Genomic DNA, 24,619 nt, shown 5'->3' with positions numbered 1-24,619 from the left:
GATTCTATAATTCATAAAATCATAGAATTGCAGAGTTGGAAGGGACCCCGAGGGTCATCTAGTCCAACCGCCTGTGATGCAGGAAGCTCAACTAAAACATCCATGACAGGTGGCCATCCAACCTCTGCCTCAAAACCTCCAAGGAAGGAGAGTCCACCACCCTTCAGGTGAGTCTGTTCCACTGCCTAACAGCAAAATAACACCGTATTCCAAATCTTAGCAGTCTCTCAGAGTGAACCAGATGGACCCCTAATGAAACATTTTCCCCAGTGTGAAATCATCTGTCATGACACTGACATTCTCCTGCCGAGTATGAAAAGAATAACTACTGAATAGTCATGCAAACAAGCTATCATCTCAAGCAAAACTTTCATTGCAGTCACATTATATGTAATTAGGATATCAAGCTAGACAAGTCAAGTGTGGTCTTATTTGGAATACTACCAGTCAGCCCCCGTTTTCAAATGGGCCAGTGGCTGCTAAAATGTTAAAGGAAAATACCAGTTTACCATCTTCTAACAGATCAGCCTTCTACTCTCTCTCAGTGGCCGTGTTTTCCTTGCCCAGTGCAAGAAAGAAGTGCACCAAGCAAGGCAGATTCCTTTAAAAATGAATGCTGATTAGGAGAGCTTTGAATCTATTGGCATTGGCAACTGGATGAATGACATCATGCATTACACAACTGAGGTGAGTAGCAGGATAAAACCATATCCAAAGCAATTTCACATGGTCTCTCACCTCTAACTGTCTCTCATCCACCAACCAGGTATTGTGGTTCGAGGACCCGACCCCCGCAATGTGGAAAGAATACACACGGACACGTGATATAAGGTTAACGGGCAAGGAAAGGCCACAACTTTATTGATTACAGCAGTGAAAAGGTATTGGCTTAGGCATTGGATTTGAACAAGTGGGTTTATTCACCAGTAGGTGGAGCCAGTTGATGCCGATCCAACTATAGGCTCACCTCTAATGTCACCGAGGGTCGTGCCATGGCCTCCCGCCAAGCAGGCATCGGACAGAATACACGACCGCCAGATTCCTTTAACGGAATACCCCTAAAAATTGAAGGCATAGGCGATGGCCACACCTAGCTCTTCGACACAGCACAACACATTATTCCAATGCCTAACCTACCCACCAATGCCACAAAAAGTTGTGACGATTGCTACGAGGTAGGCGAAAAAACCAAAAAGGCCTAATGCCAAATGGAAAAACTCCTACCAGGCCCCCTAGTCAACCAGGGCGACCAACCTAAGGTCCATAGCAAGGCCAGTGACCTAAGCCCTAACTAAAAGGGAGTGGAGGGTGGGTGACTCGTGGCGAGAGGACGAAGAATGAGGACGGGCGAAGGCTGCCGCCGCAGCAAAAGGCTGCTGAACACGCCCCCCTCAGGCACCTGGTTGGATGCCCGCTGAGGGGCGTGGGCGCCAGCCAGGTGAGGTGATGGCAGGGGGCTAACGCCCCCTGCTAGGGGCGGAGCTCGGGCTCCCGCCCACAACCACTCCCCTCTCTTGCAGGGAGGAGAGTCTTTATATTTCAACAAAGCAATTTTCAAGGGAAAGACGGCCAGTATGCTAAAAACAAGAGCAATGATTTAAAATTACTCCCCCACTTTCTTTGTAAGCCATTTTTCAAGAAAACAACAACAAGCAGCACCCAGTCTTCCTTCATTCTGTCATAGAATGTTGTGTATACACAGCGTAAATATCAGGAGTGAGACGCAGCTGCTGTCCTTTCCATCTGTCCCCCAGATTGCATAGAATTCAATGGGGGCCACTGAGATCCAGACCAGCCCCTCTTCCCATAGTCTTGCCCTTATTTTCCTGTACAGGTCATGTTCCTGTGGTTTGTAATCCATGAGATCTGGGTGGATTACAAATTCAGTTCCCTTGCATTTCCAGAATGTATTAATTTGGAAAGAAAATACTCATTTCCCATCAAAGCCCTGAAGTGACCCCATGTAAAAAATAAAGACGTTTGCACCCACTGTATTAATGCTGCAAGGGACTTTTTTATGTGTGGTTATGACCTACTGGTGGCGGAAGGAGCGAGCCGCATTCCGGTGAGTGAGCCTGTCCTTGGCTGTGATGCTGGTTTTAGCCCTCTCACTGGTCGGAGCTGAAGGAGCTCATGGGCAGAGGGATTAGGAGAGGGAGGCTGGGGAAGATGAAACAGGTTTGAAAAGGCAACTGAAACCAGTTTAGGTTAGATTGCTTTTCAAAACCATTGGGAATTTTTTTTAGAGTAAGTGAAGGGATTTTACTCTGCTGAAATTCATCGTTTACAACTTTAAAAAGGGACACAGGTAATTTTCATCTGTGATCTCTGCTGTGGTTGATTTCAAATACTGTGTGCATATATCTTAGTCGGGTATTTGTCCCTAAAAAGTGTTAGGAGAAGCATTGAATTTTAAACTAAAAGGAAACTGAAGAAAAATAGAAGATCAAAAAAGACTTAATCCTAATAACACAGGGACAGTAAATTGTAGACTGATGATGGACTTTGAGAAAGTCCCTCCAAAAGAGTTTAGCCAAGCAAAATTTAAACTGAAAACTGAAAAAAAATCAAAGATGGAGATTTTAAAGAGAACCAGGAAAATTAAAAATAATGGACTGGAAAAGCCAAGAGAAAATGAAGGAATGTGAAGGGGGGAATCAAGTTTTATTTACCTTTCAAACTAATGAGTATTTTGATGAAAAGAAGGAGCACATGAAAGGGTACATGGATATGAAGTCTGCTTAAACCAGTGGGGGAATGAGTAGAGAAAATAGAAGGCTTTTCTTTTAAAAGCCAACTAGACAAGTCATTTCATGAATGGAAAGTTTGGGTTTTTGGTTGTTGAAGCTATAAATGTGCATGTGGAGAAAAAAAAGAGCAAAGAAGACAGGGAGGAGACAAAACCCTTCCTTCTGATTTCATGTTCGCTCAGGTTGCCTTCGAAAGAGAGAAAGACAGGTAAGTTAAAAACTTGCTGAAAAGGCAAATAAAGCATTTTGAGGATGAACCTGGTGATGGCGACTGGAGAGGGACTGTTCAGGGACATGACAAGTCCAGGATCCTGTGGGAAAGTGCTTCCTCTGAGGGAAGTTGCTGAGAGTGGCTAGAGTGGTGGATTAGGACCTGGGAGACTAGAGTTCAAATCCTCCCTCTGCCATGAAGCAGCTCTCTGTCTCTCAGCCTAACCTACCTCACAGGGTTCTTGTGAGGATCAAATGAGGAAGCAGAGGAGAACATCAGCTGCACTAAGCCTTTCCAGCAGAACCTGCAAGATTACAAAAAGATACGGGAAATGGAGCTCAAATGGTAACTATGGAACAGGCCAGGCAAAATTACCCCTGATGTGTAATGTGATTATCTAGTGGTAATAACCAAGGATTTTGGATTTTATTTTATTTTCGCTAAGCATCTTTTAGGAACAGCTATTTAGCTCATTGCTGAGACAACACAAAGCGTTGACTCTATACAAAAAACTTGGATCCTCTAGCACTGAAGGTAATATATTTAAAATACCAATTTAAAAAGCGGATCTAGCAGTCAGCTTCCTTTGCCAGTAACTAGCACTGCAGTTGAAGGAAGGTAACTTTTAAATACTCTTGATTTGTCAGAAGTGGTGACAGGTGCAAATACCTATCAAGTAAACTTGAAACGCTACATCACAATTAAAGTAACAATGCAGTTTCATGTATTCTGACTGGAGGGCTTCTAGGTGAGTATCTCGTGCTTGGCTGGAGAGAAAATCTCTTTTCCACCTGCAGTTCTTGTACTAAGACACTTTAAAGTCTTAACGTTTTATTTACCTTACAAACTAATTAGTCTTTGAATGAAGACTACTCAGTGACCTTTTTCAATGCAATGCTTTTGTACCGGTCTCTCCTTTCTGTATATTCCCATCTTAAAATGGAGCCTTAAACTCTGGAATATGTCTCCAGTGTGTCTTGCAAGTGGAGGATTCCAGTGGAAGGAGAACGAATGCTTGAGAAGCGTTGTAGTGAGTAGAGCTGTACTGAAATGACTGGTCTTTCCAGCAGCAATGACAAGATTACAAAATCAATGGGAAACGGACGTCAAAAGGTAACTATACAACAGGGCAGGCAAAACTATCACCAATAGGTAACGTGGCTGTGGTAGTAATAACTCTAAAATAATAGCCTATGATTTCACTGACAAATGTGTTAAGGGGGTGGATTGTGCTGTATCCATCACCGCTCCATGTGCATCCCTCCCGAAGTGGCGCACTCGGTGGAAGAGGATGGCCATCCCAGATTGGAGGAGTGTACCGTTCTTCGGTCAAGGGTGTAAGATAGCTGTGCTCCCTGCTATTGTGTTCCATCTGCAACTCTTTGTGCTAGACTCTTTCAGGTTGCGGTGACTGAGTTGTCAGAAGAGGCCCTATTCCATGTCACTACAATGAAGCTCACCTGCAGGTAGGAGAACACGTCTTCTTTTGTTCCAGCCCTTCTTTCCTCTTGTTCCAGCTCCTCTTTTCTTCAGGCTTCCCAGAGCTCACTGTACCTGAAGCAGATCTGTTCAGTTGATGAGAAAGATGCATTGTGCCTAAGAGCTCTTGATACATCAAGAAAAACCCTGCAGTGAGAGTCACCACCACTAGGACAGTGCTGATTTAGGTAAATTCACGTTGCACCATTCAGTATTTTTTTCCAGGGCAATGTTTTTTGTCTCATTTTTCCCATTTTCTTTTCTGATGGTCTTTTCGCAGTTCTCTCCAAAGATCCTGCAACACTCAAATGAAGCCAGCTCTTCCGGCTGAGTCCCAGAAGTCACAGTGGTAAGAAAAGCTTTTTTTAAAAAAATAACCACAAAACTTATTTTCTGCAGGATTGGTGGAAGGTGGCTGGGGACAAACTAGTGACTCTAGATTGTAACCCAACTGAAGGAGCTGCCAAGTCACACCTCAAATGGACAAACGAAAGGGTGAGCATTAAGCAATCTTTCCTCTTTCCACACAAAGCTTAATGGCAGAGATTTAAGTGTGAATCACATCTCTCTGTTCTGCGCCTCTAGATTAATGGCTTATCTAGCTTCAGTCAAAAATGGCGGTCAAAATGGTATTCCAGGATTGAAGGACATTTAGGTGAGTATCCCTTGCTTGGCTAGGGAGAAAATCTCTGTTGTGTTCCGTCTACAATTCTTTGTGCTAAGACTCTTTCAGGTTGGGGTGAGTGAGACGTCAGAAGAGGCCCTGTTCCGTGTCACCACAATGAGACTCACCTGCAGGTAGGAGAACACGTCTTCTTTTGTTCCAGCTCCTCCTTTCTTCAGGCTTCCCAGAGCTCACTGTACCTGAAGCAGATCTCTTCAGTTGATGAGAAAGACACAATGTGAGTAAGAGCTCTTGATACTTCAAGAAAAACCCTGCAGTGAGAGTCACCAGCATTAGGACAATGCTGCTTTAGTTGAAATGGTATTCCATTATTGACATACATTTAGGTGAGTATCCCTTGCTTGGCTAGGGAGGAAATCTGTATTGTGTTCTGTATGAAACTGACTGTGGAAGTGGAAGCCCTTTTGCAGCAGATTTCTTCGTAACTCTTAAGTTTGTTTTTTTCCTGAGAGAACATTCTATTTTGTATGACTCAGTAGGGTAGCAATCATTTTTAAATGTGCATACGTATACAGCATTTGCAAATTAGTCTCTTTTCTGTTTTTAAAGCCATGTGTCAGTGGTCACTATACACAAAGAGGCCAATTTCTGCAATTCGGACACTGAGGGGAGGTCAGAGGGAGAAGATTGAGAGGAGGATCTGGATGCTGAAGGGGCAACAAAGTTTCATGAGCAGAAAGAACCTGTGCAAGGGAGCAGTTCAGACTCCAAGGCTGAAGCAGAGGAGGGGCGACAAGGGACTGCTGAGGAATCCAGGGAGTCTCCCTCTCCTGCTGCGACAATCTCCCCTCCAGCCTTGTCTCCAAGAACACACAGAATAATGAGGAGAGTGGAACAGAGGCCAAAGATGCTCAGATGCTGTTTGAGACTGCTGGGGAGAGGAGGAGCCCTAGAAGGCAGGGACCGTCAGTCCTGACAACTGCTGCACAGGGGCAAGACCTACTGGGAAGCGTTGCTGAGTTGTATGTTCATTTCCTTGAATAAAAAGTTGACTGAGCACTGAAAACTGCCTTTGCTTCTTCATGCTGACCTGCCTCCCTGACAGCCTGGCCCTTTGTGTTTCCCTTGATCATGGGAAGTGCAATTTGGCCCTAACTTTACTTAGGAAGGAGAGAGTGTTGGTCAAAGGCGTCCTGGTAGTTGCCCCCCCCCCCTTAAAGGCTGTAGCTCAGTGGCAGAGCACATGCTTAGTATTTAGAAGGACCCGGGTTCAATTTCTGGCATCTCCAGGTACGGGTGGGCCCAACTCACAATCCCCTTTGATATGATCACCTGATCAAAATCCTGGCATATTGCAGAGATGGCAAAATGGATGGAACTGTTAAAAGATACAAATTTAGAATATTTTAAGGAAGTCTGGAAACCCTTTCTAGTCTAAGTAAAAGGTTATTATTTCCCCTATGTGAAGATCACAGTGGATCATCAGTGGATGATCATAGATATATCTCAGCCTGACTTAACCTCACAAGGCTGCTGGGGTGAGGTAGAATGTGTGCTCCTTGGAGGAAGGGCACAATAAAAGCAAAACATAAATAAACAGACACCTGTGTGAACCTTGGTCTCTAATCATTAACTACCATCTTTTCTTCCACCACAAGGAAGTGGGAATAGAATGAAGAGAACTCAAGAAGCTTGGGTTGGGCAGTGCACAGAGGGACAAGGAGATGAGGCCATTGTCTCACTGCAGTAGTGATCCCAGGGTGCTCTCGTATTTCAGTAGTGCTGGTGTCGGGAACCTTTGGGCTGCCAGATGTTGCTGAACTTCAGTCGCCATCATCACTGGTCACTGCACATACTGGGGCTGATGGGAGCTGTACTTCAGCAACACCAAGCAGGTCAAGGCAGGAGATGTTTAGGATCAGAGTTTTCCTTCTCTTAGGTGGGCTATCTTCCTAGGTGGATGAGCCCCTCCTGCCTCTCACTGCTCTCTATAGCACATACAGAAACCGCCTTTTTGATTTCTGCCCCATGATATTCTTGTAAAGAAGCTGGTAAAATGCGGTCTTGACTATGCTACCACTCAGTGGATTTGTAACTGGCTGACTGACCGAACCCAAAGGGTGCTCATCAATGGTTCCTCTTCATCCTGGAGAAGAGTGACTAGTGGGGTGCCACAGGGTTCTGTCTTGGGCCCGGTCTTATTCAACATCTTTATCAACGACTTGGATGATGGACTCAAGGGTATCCTGATCAAATTTGCAGATGACACCAAACTGGGAGGGGTGGCTAACACCCCAGAGGACAGGATCACACTTCAAAACGACCTTGACAGATTAGAGAACTGGGCCAAAACAAACAAGATGAATTTTAACAGGGAGAAATGTAAAGTATTGCACTTGGGCAAAAAAAATGAGAGGCACAAATACAAGATGGGTGACACCTGGCTTGAGAGCAGTACATGTGAAAAGGATCTAGGAGTCTTGGTTGACCACAAACTTGACATGAGCCAACAGTGTGACGCAGCAGCTAAAAAAGCCAATGCAATTCTGGGCTGCATCAATAGGAGTATAGCATCTAGATCAAGGGAAGTAATAGTGCCACTGTATTCTGCTCTGGTCAGACCTCACCTGGAGTACTGTGTCCAGTTCTGGGCACCACAGTTCAAGAAGGACACTGACAAACTGGAACGTGTCCAGAGGAGGGCAACCAAAATGGTCAAAGGCCTGGAAACGATGCCTTATGAGGAACGGCTAAGGGAGCTGGGCATGTTTAGCCTGGAGAAGAGGAGGTTAAGGGGTGATATGATAGCCATGTTCAAATATATAAAAGGATGTCACATAGAGGAGGGAGAAAGGTTGTTTTCTGCTACTCCAGAGAAGCGGACACGGAGCAATGGTTCCAAACTACAAGAAAGAAGATTCCACCTAAACATTAGGAAGAACTTCCTGACAGTAAGAGCTGTTCGACAGTGGAATTTGCTGCCAAGGAGTGTGGTGGAGTCTCCTTCTTTGGAGGTCTTTAAGCAGAGGCTTGACAACCATATGTCAGGAGTGCTCTGATGGTGTTTCCTGCTTGGCAGGGGGTTGGACTCAATGGCCCTTGTGGTCTCTTCCAACTCTATGATTCCAAGATTCTATGATTCTATGATGGTTGGACCCACTCTTGGTCTCGTCTGCTCAATCAGCCAGCCAGAGCCTACCTTTGCATGCAGGGGAAGTCTCTAACTAATGGAGGGTTTGAGACCCAGGGTTCGGTTTAGCTAGCCAGTCAAAGCCGTTCCTGGGATGTGGTCTCTGTCACATGCTGGCAGCTTCTAGGAGCCACAGGTGAGAGGACAAAAGGTGGACAAAATACCCCAGAAGGAGCACAATGTGTTCTCCACTAGAGGGACAACCTCTCCCCTAACACCCCATACACCCCCAAAAGGAGGGCTATAAATGCAATATATATATAAGATTGCCCAGCTAAAAGCCACTTCTGGCTTAAATGGGCTGGAACAGCAGTGGGGATCATTTGACCTTCTGGATATTGCTAAACTACAACTCCCATCTGCCCTAGCAAGCATGGCCACTGGCCAGGGTTGATTGGAGTTGTAGTTCAGTAACATCTATAGAAGGCCAAATGGTCCCCATACCTGGGCTAGATAGCACTCCAGTGAGACAGGGAATGGGTCACTTTCAGCCTTGATTTCTGAGATGCACAAACTGATTGAACTGTAGGTGCTCTAGTTTATTGTGTTTATTATTAGGTGTGGGGAATTGAGGGTTGCATCCCTTTCTGGGCAACCATCCAAGGACCACACGCCAGTGGTGGTGCAACAAATGTAGAGGGCTGCCACACGGACATGTCCCTCTCTATCTATCCTCCATCCAGACATGCAAGAATCCCTTCCAACTCTACAAATTCTATGATTCTCTGACACTTTCCAAGCAGGCAAGAACCCTCAAGAACCCCGGAAATGCAGGGTCAGTAAAGGGCCTTAGGGAGAGCTCTGATGGGAAGGCCTCCGAGCCTGAGATTCCCCACTCCTGGTTTAAGGTATCTGGAAGTGGGCATCCCTGCTCACCTAGCATCCTTTGACTTCAGTCCAATGTCAATTGTAGCCTCTGCAAACCCCTAGACTAACATTAGACAACAGAACGAAAGAATAATCTCCCCAACCTCAAGATGTCCAAGACAAAATAGCCTTTCACTAAAGGTAAATGAACTGTGAAAAAACCTTTTATGAATGGAAAGTGGAGGTGATAGTGTACCGTTCCCTGTTTATCTGTTTGTTTTGTAACATGAAAAATATTTAATAAAAACTATTTTTTTTTTAAAAAAAAAAGGCATGCAGATTGACACCAGCTGCGATTCCAGCTCGACGAGCTCATTTTGTAATGCTGTATATTAGGCAGGCATTTTGTGGAATGCTTTCAGCGGACTCTGTCCACCCTCTAACAATTCACAATGGTCCCTTCCCTTCCCCACCCCAGCGGCCAGTTTTGCATCCTGAGCCACATCTTTAGGAAACTTCAGTAGCCTTCTAATAACTCGACCCCTGGATCCCAGTAGCAGCCACAAAGGAAAGATTTATGAAGCAATAGGAAACCAACAGTATTATTTTGAGAGCACTTTGCCATCACCCTGGCCTGCAGCAGGACCTTCCCCAAGCTCCAGTCCCTGCCCCCAGCTTCTGGAGAGCAAATTAAGACCCATGGCCAGCTGTCAAAATGATTAGATGGTGCGCAGGCTGGGTGGCCTGCACAATGCTGCCTCCCCAATCTGCTCAACCGCTTAGCTACCCTCTTTCACCTGTAATACACATTGTGAATGTTTGCTTTACAGCTGGGGGAAATGACCTTCTCACACTCTGACAGGGAGTGTAGTTCAGGAGGATGACATGTGCAACCTGAGATGTCCAGCCATGATCCACCATTTATCTTGCCGTTCAACTTTGCTGGGACTGAAACAAGGATACTAGAGTTACTGGTTCCATCTTTTGGTATCCATTTATTGGCAAGACCTCTTTTGTTCATCTGTGTCTTTAGAAGATACTCTGATGGGGTTCAGAAGATCCATTACCAGGGTACTGGGTGACACCTGTGAGCACATGGGAAGGTCATTGATTGATGGATGACTGATCTATTGCAGCCATTCTCATTTCCACCCCTCCCAATGACCACTTGAAAACTTCTGGGAGTCTTAGCAGACCATTTAATAAATGTTTCTGTTGTTCCGTAAATCAAAGTTGATATATAACTCATGTTTTCATAATATAATCATAGTCTTGCTTTTCTATTGCAGTAGATGCACCTTCTTTCTGAGCAAAGTGTCATCAGAAGAAATAATAATAATAAAGGACAGGACAGGGCAAACTGCACATATTCCTGACTGATCTGCAATCTTTCTGCAGACCACCTGGATGCAGTTTGTGGACCACCAACGGCCTGCGAATCTTCTCAGGAACTGCTCACCATTGCCCCATGTGGCGAGCCATGTCACTACAGCTTATCATGGAACAGAAGGCGTATAAAAGAACTTTGCCTGAGCAACAAGCTCTTCTTGATCTCTCGCATCATGTCGTGTGTTATCTGGTCTTGCTCTTTAGTCTAGGCTTATTCTACTGCTTCCACTGTCCCCTGTTCCAGATTCCTCTATGGGTTTGATTCCTTAACTGGAGAAGGGCTGTAGCTTAGTGGTAAAGTACCTGCTCTGCATGCAGAAGCTGCCAGGTTCAACCCCTGCCATCTCCTGCTTGGGCTGGGAAGGACTTCTGCCTGAAATCCTGGTGAACTGCTATCACTCAGTGTAGATGATATTGAGCCAGATGGGCCAACGGCTTGGTATAATGCAGCTTCCTGTGTTCTCTGACCTGACTTCCTGCTTGCCCTTAGTTCCTGGCTCCTGAATCTCTCCAGACCTCCATCCAAGGCCCACCTAAGACAGGATCAGAGACTGTGAAGCTCTGATCAGCTGTATTTTTATTGTTATATGTTACTTTACTCTGCTTTTTGATTGGATTTCCATTTTCTGCTCAGTGCTTTGAGGGCCCTTTAGACCAAAAAGCTGGAATACAGACACCCCCCCCACTAATGCACCAGGAAACAAACAAACAAACAAACAAACAAACAAACAAACAAACTCAAATCTGGAAATGGCAGAAGAGAGCTGGAAAGTCCTCTTGGCTAGCAAGGAGACCCTTCCTAGAGCCCAAAGCGGATGCCAGTGAGTCCAAAGTCTAGAAATAAAGATTTAAAATGCTTTAAACAAAGAACTTATGGGCTCCAAAATGAAACTTGGGAGCACCTGCTACTGCCATGCTACCTCACTCAACAGGGGTTGGATGGGAAGCTGTACTGCAGCAGGATTGGCTGCCCTGTTCCATGCTCTTTCTGGCAATCTGGAGACAAAGGTACAGTGTAAAAGAAAAAGGTATTTCTGATGCCTCTTAAATTGCCCTAGTTCCCCGCTTACACACATTTCGCTTATGCATGCAGGGACCCAGATCATAGTGAGGAGATCGTAAGTGAGGAGTCATCTGTATATAAAATCAATTTGCTCTTGACTTTCTGACCATATGGTTCAGCCTTCCACTGGCATTCCCTTGCAGTTCTCAGAGGCTACAGAAAAATGGTGTTAAGTGCATGGCGGTCCAGTGTGGCAGAGTGTTTGGCCTATTTATATAAATAGTGATCTGCCACTTTCTGGCCCATAGAGGCCCCCTCTTGGCTCATAAACACAAATGAGCAATAATGATTGCAAAATATAATCAGCAAACCACACTACCGATAATACTTCAAGAAGCCATTCACGTTAGGATTTGCTTTTACCCTAATGTGAGATGCTTATTAAGAACACAGTAACAACTGTTCTCTTGCTGAGGATCAGAGGATGTTGAAGAACTTCCCAAAGTTCATCTGCGAAGCTTGCTGGGGGAGTCACTGTCTCTTAACCCACCTCACAGGGCTTCTTGCGAGGCTAGACCACCACTCTGGGCTTAGGAACATAGGAAGCTGCCAGACCATTGGTCCATCTAGTTCAGGACTGCCTGCCCTGACTGGGGGAGTAACCTCATGGAAGGAGCGTTTTCAGCCCTTGGAAGTCTTGGAAGTGGCTGCAGGAGAGGGACACTAAGCAACATCATGGGAGGGGTCTTTCTAGAACGAAGGTGAAACCGTGAAGCTCCCTTGTTATTTTTGCTATTGCGAGCTGCCTTAAGCAATCTTATATTTACAGTATCAGAATGTGGGCTTTGGGGTATCTTACTATATCTGTTACTGTTTTGCTATGAAATTGTTATTATTTTGCTATGGTATGAAATCGTTGCTACTTTATTATGAAATTACTTTTGTAGCATTTGTCTGAAATCCATCCCTGTTTTTTTGTTGCGAGCCACTTTGAGCATGATTTTCATGTGTGGAAAAGCGGCATACAAATAAGAGGAAGGATGGAAGGGGGGGGGGTGGAGGGGCTCTCCAGGGTTTCAGACAGGAGCGCTTCCCAACTTACCTGGAAAAGCCAAGGGGTGAACCTGGTAGATGCTCTACCACTGAGCTACAGCTTCTTGGAAGGAAGATATGTGGGATACAAAGGAAATGAATGAACTGTGGGCTTTATAGGACACATGGAAGGTTTGAGGTTACAATGACATGCATGCTTACTTAGGAATAATTCCCACTGAGGCTTCCTTCACAGTGAGCATGCATATAATTGCTCATGGCTCTCATAAATCTGAATCCACTCTGCTGGAATAAGGAAATGGAAAAGCTGAAACCACAGCAAACTCCTTAGTTAGTCCATACCAATGCAAATTGTGGCAGGCTGGGTTTTGGAACTTACAAGAAGCCACTTTGGCTCACCCTAGAGATTTGTTAGAAATGAGTGGGTAGGAAAGTTCCTACAACTTTTCATGGCCTTGTAGCCAAAGCAGTATCAATCAATCAATCAATCAATCAATCAATCAATCAATCAACTTCTTTGTCAAAAGTCCATCTTGGTCATAACAAAATATACACGTCTTCTGTACTAATATACTAATTCCTACCAGAGAGGAATGGCACACCAAGCTGATGGACTACGCTGAAATGGCAAAACTGACTGGAAAACTCAGGAACCAAGAGGACAAAAGAATTATAAAAGAATGGGGAAAATTTATAAGTTTCTTAAGAGGCTTTCTGCTGTGCTGCGCTCCTTACTGTGTGGAGAGGGGTTGTCGCTGGTGTTGCCTGTTACTGCCACTGCCGCCAGTTTTCTTTTTAAAAACTCCCCCTTGCTTTATTCAACTCATTCCCACCATCATGGCCAACCCGGTCATGTTTTTAACATCGCTGCCAATGGCGAGCCTGTGGGGCGCATCACCTTCGAGCTGTTTGCAGACAAGGTTCCAAAGACAGCAGAGAATTTCCGTGCCTTGAGTGCTGGGGAGAAAGGTTTTGGTCACAAGGGGTCCTGCTTCCACAGAATCGTTCCTTGGTTCACGTGCCGGGGGGGGGGGGTTGACTTTACTTGTCATAATGGAACAGGTGGTAAATCGATTTACAGTGAGAAGTCTGCTGGTGAGAAGTTCATCCTCAAGCACACAGGTGCTGGCATCTTGTCTATGGCAAATACTGGTCCCAATACAAATGGGTCTCAGTTCTTCATCTGCACTGCCAAAACTGACTGGTTGGATAGGAAACATGTGGTCTTTGGCCAAGTCAAAGAAGGAATGAATATTGTGGAAGCAATGGAGCGCTTTGGGTCAAGGAACGGCAAGACAAGCAAGAAGATCACCATCTCTGACTGGGGGCAGCTGTCATAAAATTCCTTTGTCTTAACAATCAACCATTCCTTCTGTAGCTGAGGTCAGTCCCCTGTAATCCTTGTGTTCCTGACTTACTGCTGCTTTTCTGTTGGGTTTCAATTTCTGCTCCTACACAAGTCCAGCTGGACTGAAGACAACTTTGTTTGCAAAGTGAAATAAAACAAGTTAAACCACAAAAAGTCACTTAAGAGATCACTGTAAGCAGATTGAAACATTGGCAGGATTTTTATCTCACTTGTAGTGTAACAATTACCATGGATAATATGGATTGTTATAAAAATTAGAGTATGGAAGAATACGCAGTTCTAAATGTTCAAAATGGGACCCGAATGGAGGGGGTTGGGGGAAGTCCTGAGAATCAGAGGAATCTCTGGATATATATTTGGATTTTTATAACTTTGTATTTGTAAAACCAAATAAAAATGATTTCTAGAAAAATTTAAAAAAGGATTTGGAGTCAGTGCAGAGCATCATCTCTGTGGAGAGTTAAGCCCCAGGAGCTTGTCTGTCATGACAGCACTCTGCTCCCGGAGCTATTAGTCATATTAGTAAATAGAAGATCTCAGCCCATGTGCAGAGTGCCACCCCAACATCTGATGGTGAGGGGTTAGCAGTCCAAGGTCAGAACGCTCATCCCCAACAACCCAGTTTTTAGGGGAATGAAATGGGTCTTTTTAATCCTAAAGCAGAAACACTTGTCCTGCATTTCTGGGCCTAATTCAAAATGCTGGTTTAAGCCCATGAAGCCTTGGCACACTAGTACCTGCTGGGCACCTCTTTCCAGACGAGCCTGCCAGGGATTTAAGAGAATCCACAGAGGCTGCTGAACACTGCAGCTTGTTTAAAACACACAGAGATCAAGGACAATATTTTTTCTGCAAGACTGCCTCCTTGTGGCCGAAATCTGCAAGACACAATTTTTATAACTCCCTTGAAACACTTCCACCTCAGTCTTGCAGCAGGTGCAAGTTGCTTGGCAGATGTTAAGAGAAATCATAAGAGGTGGCTTAGAAGAGGATTTAATAGATGATTTGGGCAGGTATCCAAAGGTAAATGCTGTGTAAATCTAATGGATGCACTACCAGGCTGTGTTCTAAAGTAATAGTATAGCAAGCACTTTTGAGTGTTCAGAACACTTTGCATGCATAATTGTGTGGAAATACTGTGTTGTGATTGTGGGTGGGGTTGTTGTTGCTGCTGCTGTTTTTATTGCAGCACCAGCAGCATTGCCACTGTCATAATAATCTATTAGTCACTTTCCCTCACAAAAACTGACCCAAAGTGACATACAAACATTGCAATAGTACAAACATAATGTTCTGTATATGCTGTAACCTGTCCCATGATGTTCTGGTGAAAAGCAAGTAAGAAAACACAAGTAGTAGTAGCAGCAGCAGCAGCAGCAGCAGAAATAGTTATTGTTGTCCTTCTGACAACTATGAAAAGTAGCTCAGTATTAATATCCCCATACCGCAGGCAGAGGGAGGAGGAATAGGCTTCCTAGTCCATTCATGTTGAAAGTAAGATTCAAACCCTTGGCTGCTTGTTATACCAGATCTTCACCACGATGCCCCAAGAATTATTTTTGGGCGCTTGCCATTTTCTGGCATAGGCAGAGAAATGGCTTCAACAGGCTGGCTAAATCAGGTGAGGGTATTTGATGAGTCTCTAGCCCTCAGTGAGTTAGTGACTTCCCCTGCATGGTGTTTAGAGCGGACAAGACATGAATGGGTCCAATGGTCAAGAAAGCAGTTTCTGCATGTGCTGCAGAGGGAAGTGAGGGGCCAATGGGGCTCATCGACCTGGGAAGGGAGCCCACCTAGGAGAAGGAAAACTTCTGCTGCCCTGTGGGAGATCTTCGGGAGAAGAAAGGGCTACTGAGTCAGACCATTGGTCTGCAATTGCATTGCTGTCTACTTTGTCTGGTAATGGCTCTCTAAGCTGTGAGCCAGAGGTTTTTTACAACTCTGCTGAGCAGGCAGTGGTTATAGAAAGCACTTGAAATATGCTCAGAGGCATTATCTTTTCATACACCCCAGAGCTGAGGTTAAATGCTACAAAGTCTTGACTCAGGTTAAGTCCATATTTGCCCCAGTGCCTGTTTCCAATTCTGGAATTTATCTCTGATGAATGAAGGATATTTCTCTCTTGACTATGAACCTAAATGTATATAATTCTAGTGGACCATGGTTATTATTTGGAGATAGATCCCATTGGGTTGGATCCAGACTAACAGTGTCTCCTCCTAACCATGTCTGCTCAGAAGTAAGTCATATTGAATATTGAATACAGTTAGGTATATCCCCGGGAAAGTGGGGTTAGGAGTGTATCCTAAGTGAACGGAATTTAGTTTTCATTGAAATTAATAGGACTTTAATCTAGCTTCAACCCATTGACAGCAGAAGAGTTAGGGTTGCCATCTTGGTTCTGGAAAAATGTGAGGCAGGGCAGTTGAGGGAAGATTCCCCCCCCCCCCCATTTGGCACTGAAGTGATTTCAAAGCAATCCATTACAATCACACATCCTTTCAAACACAGGCATTTGGAGAGGATCCCTAACTTGGCAGAAAGAGAGAGGGAGGGAGAGAAATTGAGGCAGAGGAGGAGGAGATGACCTGAAATACAGGAAGAAACAGTAACTATACAGGATGTAGCATTTTGCATATTATACAGGACAGGTGGCAAACTTAGACTTGACTGCAAGGGAAACAACATAGGAGAAAGATGTTGACCTTAGGGTCACCATACATCAGGAATTTCCTGGACATATCTGGAATACTGCAGTTGGAAGCAGAAATTGCTAAAATGTCTGGGAAAATCCAGGCGTATGGGAACCCATGTTAGCAAAGCTCAACAACTTTTCTGTCTGGATTTTCACTGTTTGAAATATTGGCCACCTCATGAGAAGAGAAGACTCCCTGGAAAAGTCCCTGATGTTGGGAAAGATGGAGGGCACAAGGAGAAGGGGACGACAGAGGATGCGATGGTTGGACAGTGTTCTCGAAGCTACAAACATGACTTTGAGCAAACTGTGGGAGGCAGTGGAAGACAGGAGTGCCTGGCATGCTCTGGTCCAGGGGGTCACGAAGAGGCGGACACGACTAAACGACAACACTAACAACCTTAATAGAGATTAAACACTATGTGGATGTGGACTGTGGCATGAGATATGAGGCAGGGGTGCTTTAACCCTTTGACAACCCGTTTTTACCAGTGGAGAAAGTTCCTACTGGAGCTAAAGGGAAGAACTCTCCCACTATGCAAGCATGGAGAAGGGAACAGGTGGTTATATTATTAATTACATTAGGGTTACCAGATGTCCCCGTTTCCCAGGGACAGTCCCCGGATTTGTCCCTGGAAAAATTCCATCCCCGGAATGTCCCTGGATTTCATCTAATGTCCCTGGGAAACGTGGCAGCAGCAGCAGCAGTCTCAGCACCCTGGCAACGCAGTTGGCTCTGGCTGGCTTGGGGAGCTGCCCACTACCGTGCTGTCCGCCATTTTGCCTGACTGGAAGTCCCCATATGATGTGTTGCACACAAGACACATATGGGGACTTGGAGTAGGGGCTTGGAGCCGCCGCCGGGCAAAAGCTGTGCAGGGTCATTGAGCTCAGTGTGCCGCTGCAACTTGGTGCTCAGCTTGCCATTGGCACCGCTGCCCAAGGCTTGGGCTCCGGCTCGGCCTCTGGGTGGTGCTTGGGTGGCTGTGGCTACTGCTCAGATTTGCCATTGTGCTCCTGGACTTGCAAGTGGCTTCTCAGCTTGTTGGCCAGCTTGTCGTTGGCCATCACGGATGAGAGGCGAGCAGGAGACGAGGTGATCCGGCCCAAGTGCACCTCCTCCTGCTCGCTCACCACCAGCTCTGCCCCAGACCCGCTGACTGGGCGTGCCATGCTTGGCCACTGGACAATGCCTGCGCAGGAGACGCCCAGACAGACGGGCAGGGCAGCAGCAGCAGGAGGGGGGGGGTTCTGCTAATGCTTACTCCTGAGTAAGCCTGTAGGGGATTGAAGTGCAAGGAGGGAGGAGGTGGGGAAGCACGGCTAGTGCTGCAAGAAAGGCCAGGACCCAGAGGAAGGCCACACAACAGAGGAGACCACAGAAGAGAAGATATTACTTCTTTATTTTTTAAAATATTTCCCCCTTTTTTAAAAAAACAACAACATTTGTTTGTTTGTTTGTTTGTTTGTTTGTTTAGTCAGTCAGTCAGTCAGTCAGTCAGTCAGTCAGTACATCTGTCCCAGAATTGATTGAAATAAATCTGGTAACCTTAAATTACATGAATGGTGTTGCATCTAGTGTGACCCTCACTTCCAATAAATATGCTTAGAATGAGTACCTCCAGGCATGGCTGGACTCCAACTCCCATCAGTTCTAGCCAGCATGGCCCATGATCAGGGATGATGGGGACTGTAGTTCAGGAACACATGTAAGGCACCAAGCTGGCTATCCCTGCCTTGCTTGGGTTGTGGGTTAGGGGGAGAGTGTTGGTGGCAATACAAGAAGGGGCCAGTTTTCCACTGCTTCTTTTAATTTTCAGTCCTGCTATCCAGTTCATAAAGTCTCAAGGAAATGTTTTGACTTACATGTGAATTGGCAGCCATGTCCCTGCTGCTAATACTCATCAAACAATGCTGCTTAATCCATTTTGCCTAGTCTGTAAATAATCCTTAAACTTGATCTCCGGTTACCCAGCTGATACCAATGGAAGAGTGCATTATATGTGCCATGTGCTGCTTTAATCCCATTGCTTACAGGAACAACTTTGACAAATGCTGAATTTCTGAACTGGAAAAAATGTGAAAAGTAGCATAATCAATGAACATTGTCTTTAAAACCCAAGCATTACTACGGTAGCAATAAGGTTAATTGTTGTTGTTTAGTCGTTTAGTCGTGTCCGACTCTTCGTGAACCCCCTGGACCAGAGCACACCAGGCACTCCTGTCTTCCACTGCCTCCCGCAGTTTGATCAAACTCATGCTGGTAGCTTCAAGAACACCATCCAACCATCTCGTCCTCGGTCGTCCCCTTCTCCTTGTGCCCTCCATCTTTCCCAACATCAGGGTCTTTTCCAGGGAGTCTTCTCTTCTCATGAGGTGGCCAAAGTATTGGAGCCTCAGCTTCAGGATCTGTCCTTCCAGTGAGCACTCAGGGCTGATTTCCTTCAGAATGGATACGTTTGATCTTCTTGCAGTCCATGGGACTCTCAAGAGTCTCCTCCAGCACCAGAATTCAAAAGCATCAATTCTTCGGCGATCAGCCTTCTTTATGGTCCAGCTCTCACTTCCATACATCACTACTGGGAAAACCATAGCTTTTACTATACGGACCTTTGTTGGCAAGGTGATGTCTCTACTTTTTAAGATGCTGTCTAGGTTTGTCATTGCTTTTCTCCTAAGAAATAAGGTTAATATGATAATCAATTTGGATTGTGCCCTGTCCCTGCTCCAAAATCCTTGTCACTGGCAGGGAAATATGTTTCTGTTTCTCCTTCTCTCTCATCTTGGATTCACTGTCATGTCTCAAAGGCTGTTTTGTGAAACCAAACATCCAAATGGCAACAGTAAACTGTAACATTGCACCCGGGGTTTGTCGATGGCAAGAGGCAGCTGGTGCCAAACTCAAACGCTGGGCTGCCATTGAGACAAGCAGGAAAGAACTGCGGGGAGGAGCTTTATCCACCTCCAATGGCTTTGGAGATAAATGGGCAAGCTCTGAGCTTCTTGTAAAAGGTGAGGTTTTCGAGATGCTCTTGCTGGATTTGGGGAAAGAGATGTCAGTGCCAATTGCCGTTGGAGGAAAAGGCTTTGGGAAATGCTCAAAGGATGCAGCCCTTACATGGAATTATAATTTGATGCATAATTCTTTGCAGTGCATTCCTGTGCATGATTACTTGGCAGCAGGGGTGGGAGAGAATTTTGGTTCAGTTTTAATGAATTTTTTTTAATTCCCCCAAATAAAAGGCAAACCAAAAATACAATTATCTTTCAAAATCTTCTCCAATTTTGCAATGCAGTTCTCCAAACACATGTACAAAAATGCATGTTTTTTTCATTGATTTAGTAAATTTGTACACTGCCCACTCATTCTTTCGCTCTAAGCAGTAAACAGTAACATCAAATAATAACAATATAAAAATTCAAAACAATATAGCAAAATTAGAGCTTAACCCGACTAATCGAAAGGAGAAAAGTTGCAGCTTTGGGGACTTTTTAGTTCTTCCATACCCTTAATCATTTTGGTTGCCCTTTTCTGAAACTATCCCAGCTCTTCAATATCCTTGTTGAGGTGAGGCAACCAGAACTGTACACAGGATTATAAATGCAATTGCACCATAGAATTGTATAATTCTTGTTGCCATCTGTTTGTCTAGGGAGACAATGGAGGAGTATGCCTTTGGGGGTGAAGTCAAACTGTTGGGAGGTTGCAGCACCTCCTGTGGCTGTAGAGACCCCATGAGGGAGAGACGTGTTTTGTTGCAGCTGGGGCAGATGAAGGCATCCAGTTGTCCATGGTGTTTTTTCTCTCTGTGCTCCTCCCAGCGGACATCCCTCCTCTGGTCTCTGCTCTGGATACATAATCTGACTTTCCGTCAGCAGGCACTGCAGTCATCTGCAAGGGATTCCCAGCCTCCATGTCACGTTTGCAGACATCTTTGCAACGCAGCATTGGTCTGCCAATGGGCTGGTGCCTGAAGCCAGCTCCCCGCAGAGCACATCCTTGGGGATCCTGCCATCTTCCATTCCATGAACAAGCCAGAATAGACGTCTCTGAGGCAGGAGTGTGAACATGCTGGGAATGTGAGCTTGGGAGAGCACCTTTTGTTTGAGACTGTCCTGCCATGTGATGCTCAAAATCTTCCTGATGCAGAAGGTGTTGAGGCATCGCTCCTGACGGGTGTCAGTTGCCTACGGCTCACTTCCATAAAGCAGCAGATGCAATTGCACCACAGATTTGTATTATAGTGTTATGGTATTGGCAGTTTTATTTTCAATGCCTTTCCTAATGATCCCTAGCACGGGATTTGCCTTCTTTCATGGCTGCTGCACACTGGGTCAACCTCTTTATTGAACTACCTACTGTGACACCAAGATCTTGTTCCTTGAGTGTATACAGTATGTGAAATTAATATTTTTTTTTGCCCCAGAATGCATCACTTCACACTTGTTTACAGTGAATTACATTTACCATTTTACTGTCCATTCACTCAATTTGGAGAGGTCCTTTTGCAATCTTTTTCTTTTTTTGCTTTAATGCCCTTGAGCAATTTAGCAAACTCAGCCCCTTCACTGCTCAGTCCCAACAAGTTAAAAAGCACAGATCCCAATACCAGCCCTCAGAAGGGACAGCAGCTAACTGCAAACCTCTGAATAATCTTCCCCAACTGTCAGCCTTGGGTCCCCTTACACTGCTGGACTAAATTGAATTTATCCTCTTGTCCTTAATCATCTCTGACAAAAGAGCAGTGTTTCCCAAACTTGCGTCTCCAGCTGTTTTGGGATTACAACTCATGGGAATTGTAGTCCCCAAACAGCTGAAGGCACAAGTTTGGGAGACACTGCCATACAATGTTTCTTCACTGCCTGGAAACTCTTTCAAGCTTTCAATTCATTTACATAGCAGGGGTGAAGGACTTGTGGCCCTCCAAAAATTGTTGGACCACAACAGGCATAGGCAAACTCCAGCCCTCCAGATGTTTGGGACTACAATTCCCATCACCCCTGACCACTGGTCCTGTTAGCTAGGGAGGATGGGAATTGTAGTTGCAAACATTTGGAGGGCCAGAGTTTGCCTATGCCTGGACTACAACTTCCATCAGCCCTAGCCAGCATGGCCAATGGTCAGGGATGATGGGAGTTGTAGTCCAGGCCCCATGTTCCCTACCCCTGCTGTATCTTTTTTTCTTAAAGAGCCTCTGCCAGTTAGAGCAAACAGGACTGGGCTAGATGGACAAACAGCCTGATGTAGTATATTAGAGCAGCTTCCTATGTTCCTGTGCACAGTCCTAGTGCAATTTCCCTGCCTCCAGACTCCCTCTATGCACCATTATGAAATGCAGCTAATGCTGACTGCAGAGCTCAGCGCCAGATTTATGTATAAGCTAAACAAGCTTTAGTTGAGGCCCCCACAAAAAAATTAAAGGAAAAAACCTGTATGTACATTTCCAAAATATAAGATAAAAAACAACAACAAAACCTACATACAGCAAGAGTGTTTTGTGTTGTGTAGGCTCCTAGCCTGTAAGTCATAGCCTGCTAGCCTGCTCCCTAAAATATCACTGGTTTGCCCATTTCTTCTATATACAGTGGTACCTGTAAAAACAGTGACAATTTGTTGTTGACAAAGGACAGCTGGACATATAAAGGGCCCCATTACCTTCAGTAGCCTAGGGCCTCATCAAACCTAAATTCGGCCCTGGCAGAGCTCCATCATCAAGCAGTTTAAGTGATGAGAAAGTCACTTGAATGAGATGCCAGAAGCAGCACCAACTTGGCCAGCAGATGGCGCCAGAGGGATGACTTGTGTTATTTCATGCCCTGATTAAAGGCTGGCATTTGTGATTCTGCAAAAGACAAGGCTTGGGATTTTTCACAGTGGTCTGCCCTCAAAGCAAACAAAAAAAAAAAAAATGAAAAGAACACAAGATGGACACAATGGGTTGCTTCCTTGGCCGGTTGCTTCTGATGTTCCTTGACGTCCTCTTAACCCCATGTCTCTCATTCTCGCCCTCGCCCTTGTGCTTGTGCGTGCTCTGAATTGAGGGAAGCCAGTGTTGGCTGCTGGTGCCTATTGAGACTGGCTGGGCAGAAGGCAGGGAGACCCATAGCAGTTGGCACCAGAACCAGGATTGGCAGAGCCAACAGATTCCAGTTTTGCCCCCATTATCTTCCTTGCTGAGCTCTTAATATCTCTTTTAATCTCAATATTGTTACAGATCTGGGGTAACAGAGTTTGAGGGTGCAAGGGAACCCATAACTGCTAGAGTTAAGGGATGTTAGAAATTAATAAATGGTAGAATTTAGATGCTATTTGGAGTATTGAAGGCAAGGTGAACTCCATGTGTGGCTGGGAAGGCCAGAACCATCTTAGCAGGCTGGGGCCTGGTGCAAGGGTCAGAGAGAACTCACTGAGGACTGAACAGTTGTGAGCCCAGGAATTTGTTTTAAATATCAGAGCTGAACTGAACTCACAGTCATTCTGCACAAGAATCCACACCTGGTGACCCCCTCCTCCAGATTTCTTCATTTCAGTAGTATAAAAGGGGGTGGGATACAAGTTCTAGTTGCTATTGTTAAACAGCTGGAGGCAAGAGAACCCAGTCACCTTGTCAATTTTCTTCAAATCACTCAGAGATCCTTTTCTGACTTCCACAAGATCAAGGAAATAGAGTAAGGGCAAGAGGAGCATTGAGCTATCCAACTTCTTTGGCTTGAGGACTTGAAGCAATTTCTTCTATTTTTGCACATTACTTTCACATATATTTCTATGCACACATCTACCCTTTGTATATGTTATTTGGCTGGAGAACTGCAGTGCAAAATTTAGGGATGCCCACATTTTGGAGGATGGCTGTGTTTTGGTTCACATTCCTGTTTTGGGAACTGTGGACTGGGCAGGTTGGCCTTTAAGTGCAAACATAATCAGAATCTTTTCCTGTCCATAGTAGAGAAAATGTGCCAGTAAAGGATGGCATTCTTTTTCTTTTTCTTCTTCTCCAAACCTCCTTTAGAATATCAGGAATGTATACCATATGTTTGTGCCTTTGTTTTCTTTTTTAATTGGAAGCATTTATTTAATTCTGGAACAAAGATCACTTGGTGAGGAATAATGAACTAAAATATTTAGGCTCCAAAGAGAAAGGAAATTGCTTAATTTCTCCCTGACGTCCTTTTGTGGGGGGGGTGTGCACACGCTGGGATTCTCAACATGATAGGATCTAAATAAAACACAACCTCAAAGAATTAGCACAACTGGGGGAAAATGCATCATTCATTAGGAACGATTAAATTCCATAGATTTCCATGTGTCAGCCCCCTCATCCTTCTTCCACCCCCTTTAACTATGCACATGTTTGAAAATGAGCAACATTCTCCATCTCAGCTCAGTACCCTGGGGAGGTATGTAAGGCATGAGCAAATGATTAGGAGCCGGCATTCTGCAAGAAGCAGCTCTGGAATACTTTGTGCACTGAGGACATGGCAAAAGTATTCACCCTGGTGGCTGGTTCCAGACACTGGTGACTTTGATCAAAAATGCTGCTCAGATGAGACTGTTTCCCTGTCACGCATACTTCACCTTACGTTGCGAGTGCTCCTACAGTTAAGGCAACTAGCAAAACCCAGGTTCCAGCACTGTACCTCTTGGGATTCTCTAGCTTATAAAAATGGCACCTGCTGCATTAACAAGTTGAAATGTGGCATGCATGATCTACTTGATGACGTCTACTAAAGTACAAAATTTCAAAATGATTCAATAAAAGCGGCCACAGGTACAGCAAGTTTAAAATTTAACCATTTTTAATGGAGTTATTAAAAAGCATTTCATAAATTTCTTTCCAGTTTTAGTGAAAACCACTTTATTCTAAATAGTTGGTCTTTAGTTTGGTGAAGCAACTCGATGCAACTCAAAAATTATTAACATTTTCCTACCCAGTTAAAGTCTCTGGAAAACAACTATTGGCAAAATAGTGTTGTGGGTGCCTGAAAACAGAAGTGAAGCCAAAGCCGTCTAGCTGATGCCATGTGCAGTGACTTTTCCTCTAGTTGTG

The 24,619-nt window shown here is 44.9% G+C and overlaps 1 long non-coding RNA gene and 1 pseudogene across 6 annotated transcripts in view; both read left to right on the top strand.

Moving 5' to 3' along the window:
* Positions 1 to 1,923: 1,923 nt before the first annotated feature.
* LOC307203973 overlaps positions 1,924 to 24,619 on the top strand; it is a 429,983-nt gene continuing 407,287 nt past the window's right edge. Inside the window, exons 1-4 of one of the 5 annotated variants that reach the window (XR_013833392.1) lie at positions 1,924 to 2,308; positions 2,933 to 4,628; positions 4,840 to 4,935; positions 5,026 to 5,238. This is a non-coding gene — a long non-coding RNA (uncharacterized lncRNA). Of the gene's footprint in view, positions 2,309 to 2,932; positions 4,629 to 4,720; positions 4,790 to 4,839; positions 4,936 to 5,025; positions 5,239 to 24,619 lie in introns of all 5 variants that reach the window. The other 4 variants (XR_013833393.1, XR_013833394.1, XR_013833395.1 and 1 more) reach the window with 4 other exon arrangements.
* Positions 13,301 to 14,029, top strand: LOC307203585 (peptidyl-prolyl cis-trans isomerase A pseudogene; annotated as a pseudogene). The gene has a single exon. The product of its transcript is annotated as a peptidyl-prolyl cis-trans isomerase A pseudogene (transcript).

Source organism: Podarcis cretensis (genome assembly GCF_951804945.1).
Source record: "Podarcis cretensis genome assembly, chromosome: 15".
Classification (NCBI taxonomy): domain Eukaryota; kingdom Metazoa; phylum Chordata; class Lepidosauria; order Squamata; family Lacertidae; genus Podarcis; species Podarcis cretensis.
The sequence above is the reverse complement of the archived record's forward strand: the minus strand, read 5'-3'. Positions and strand labels throughout refer to the sequence as shown.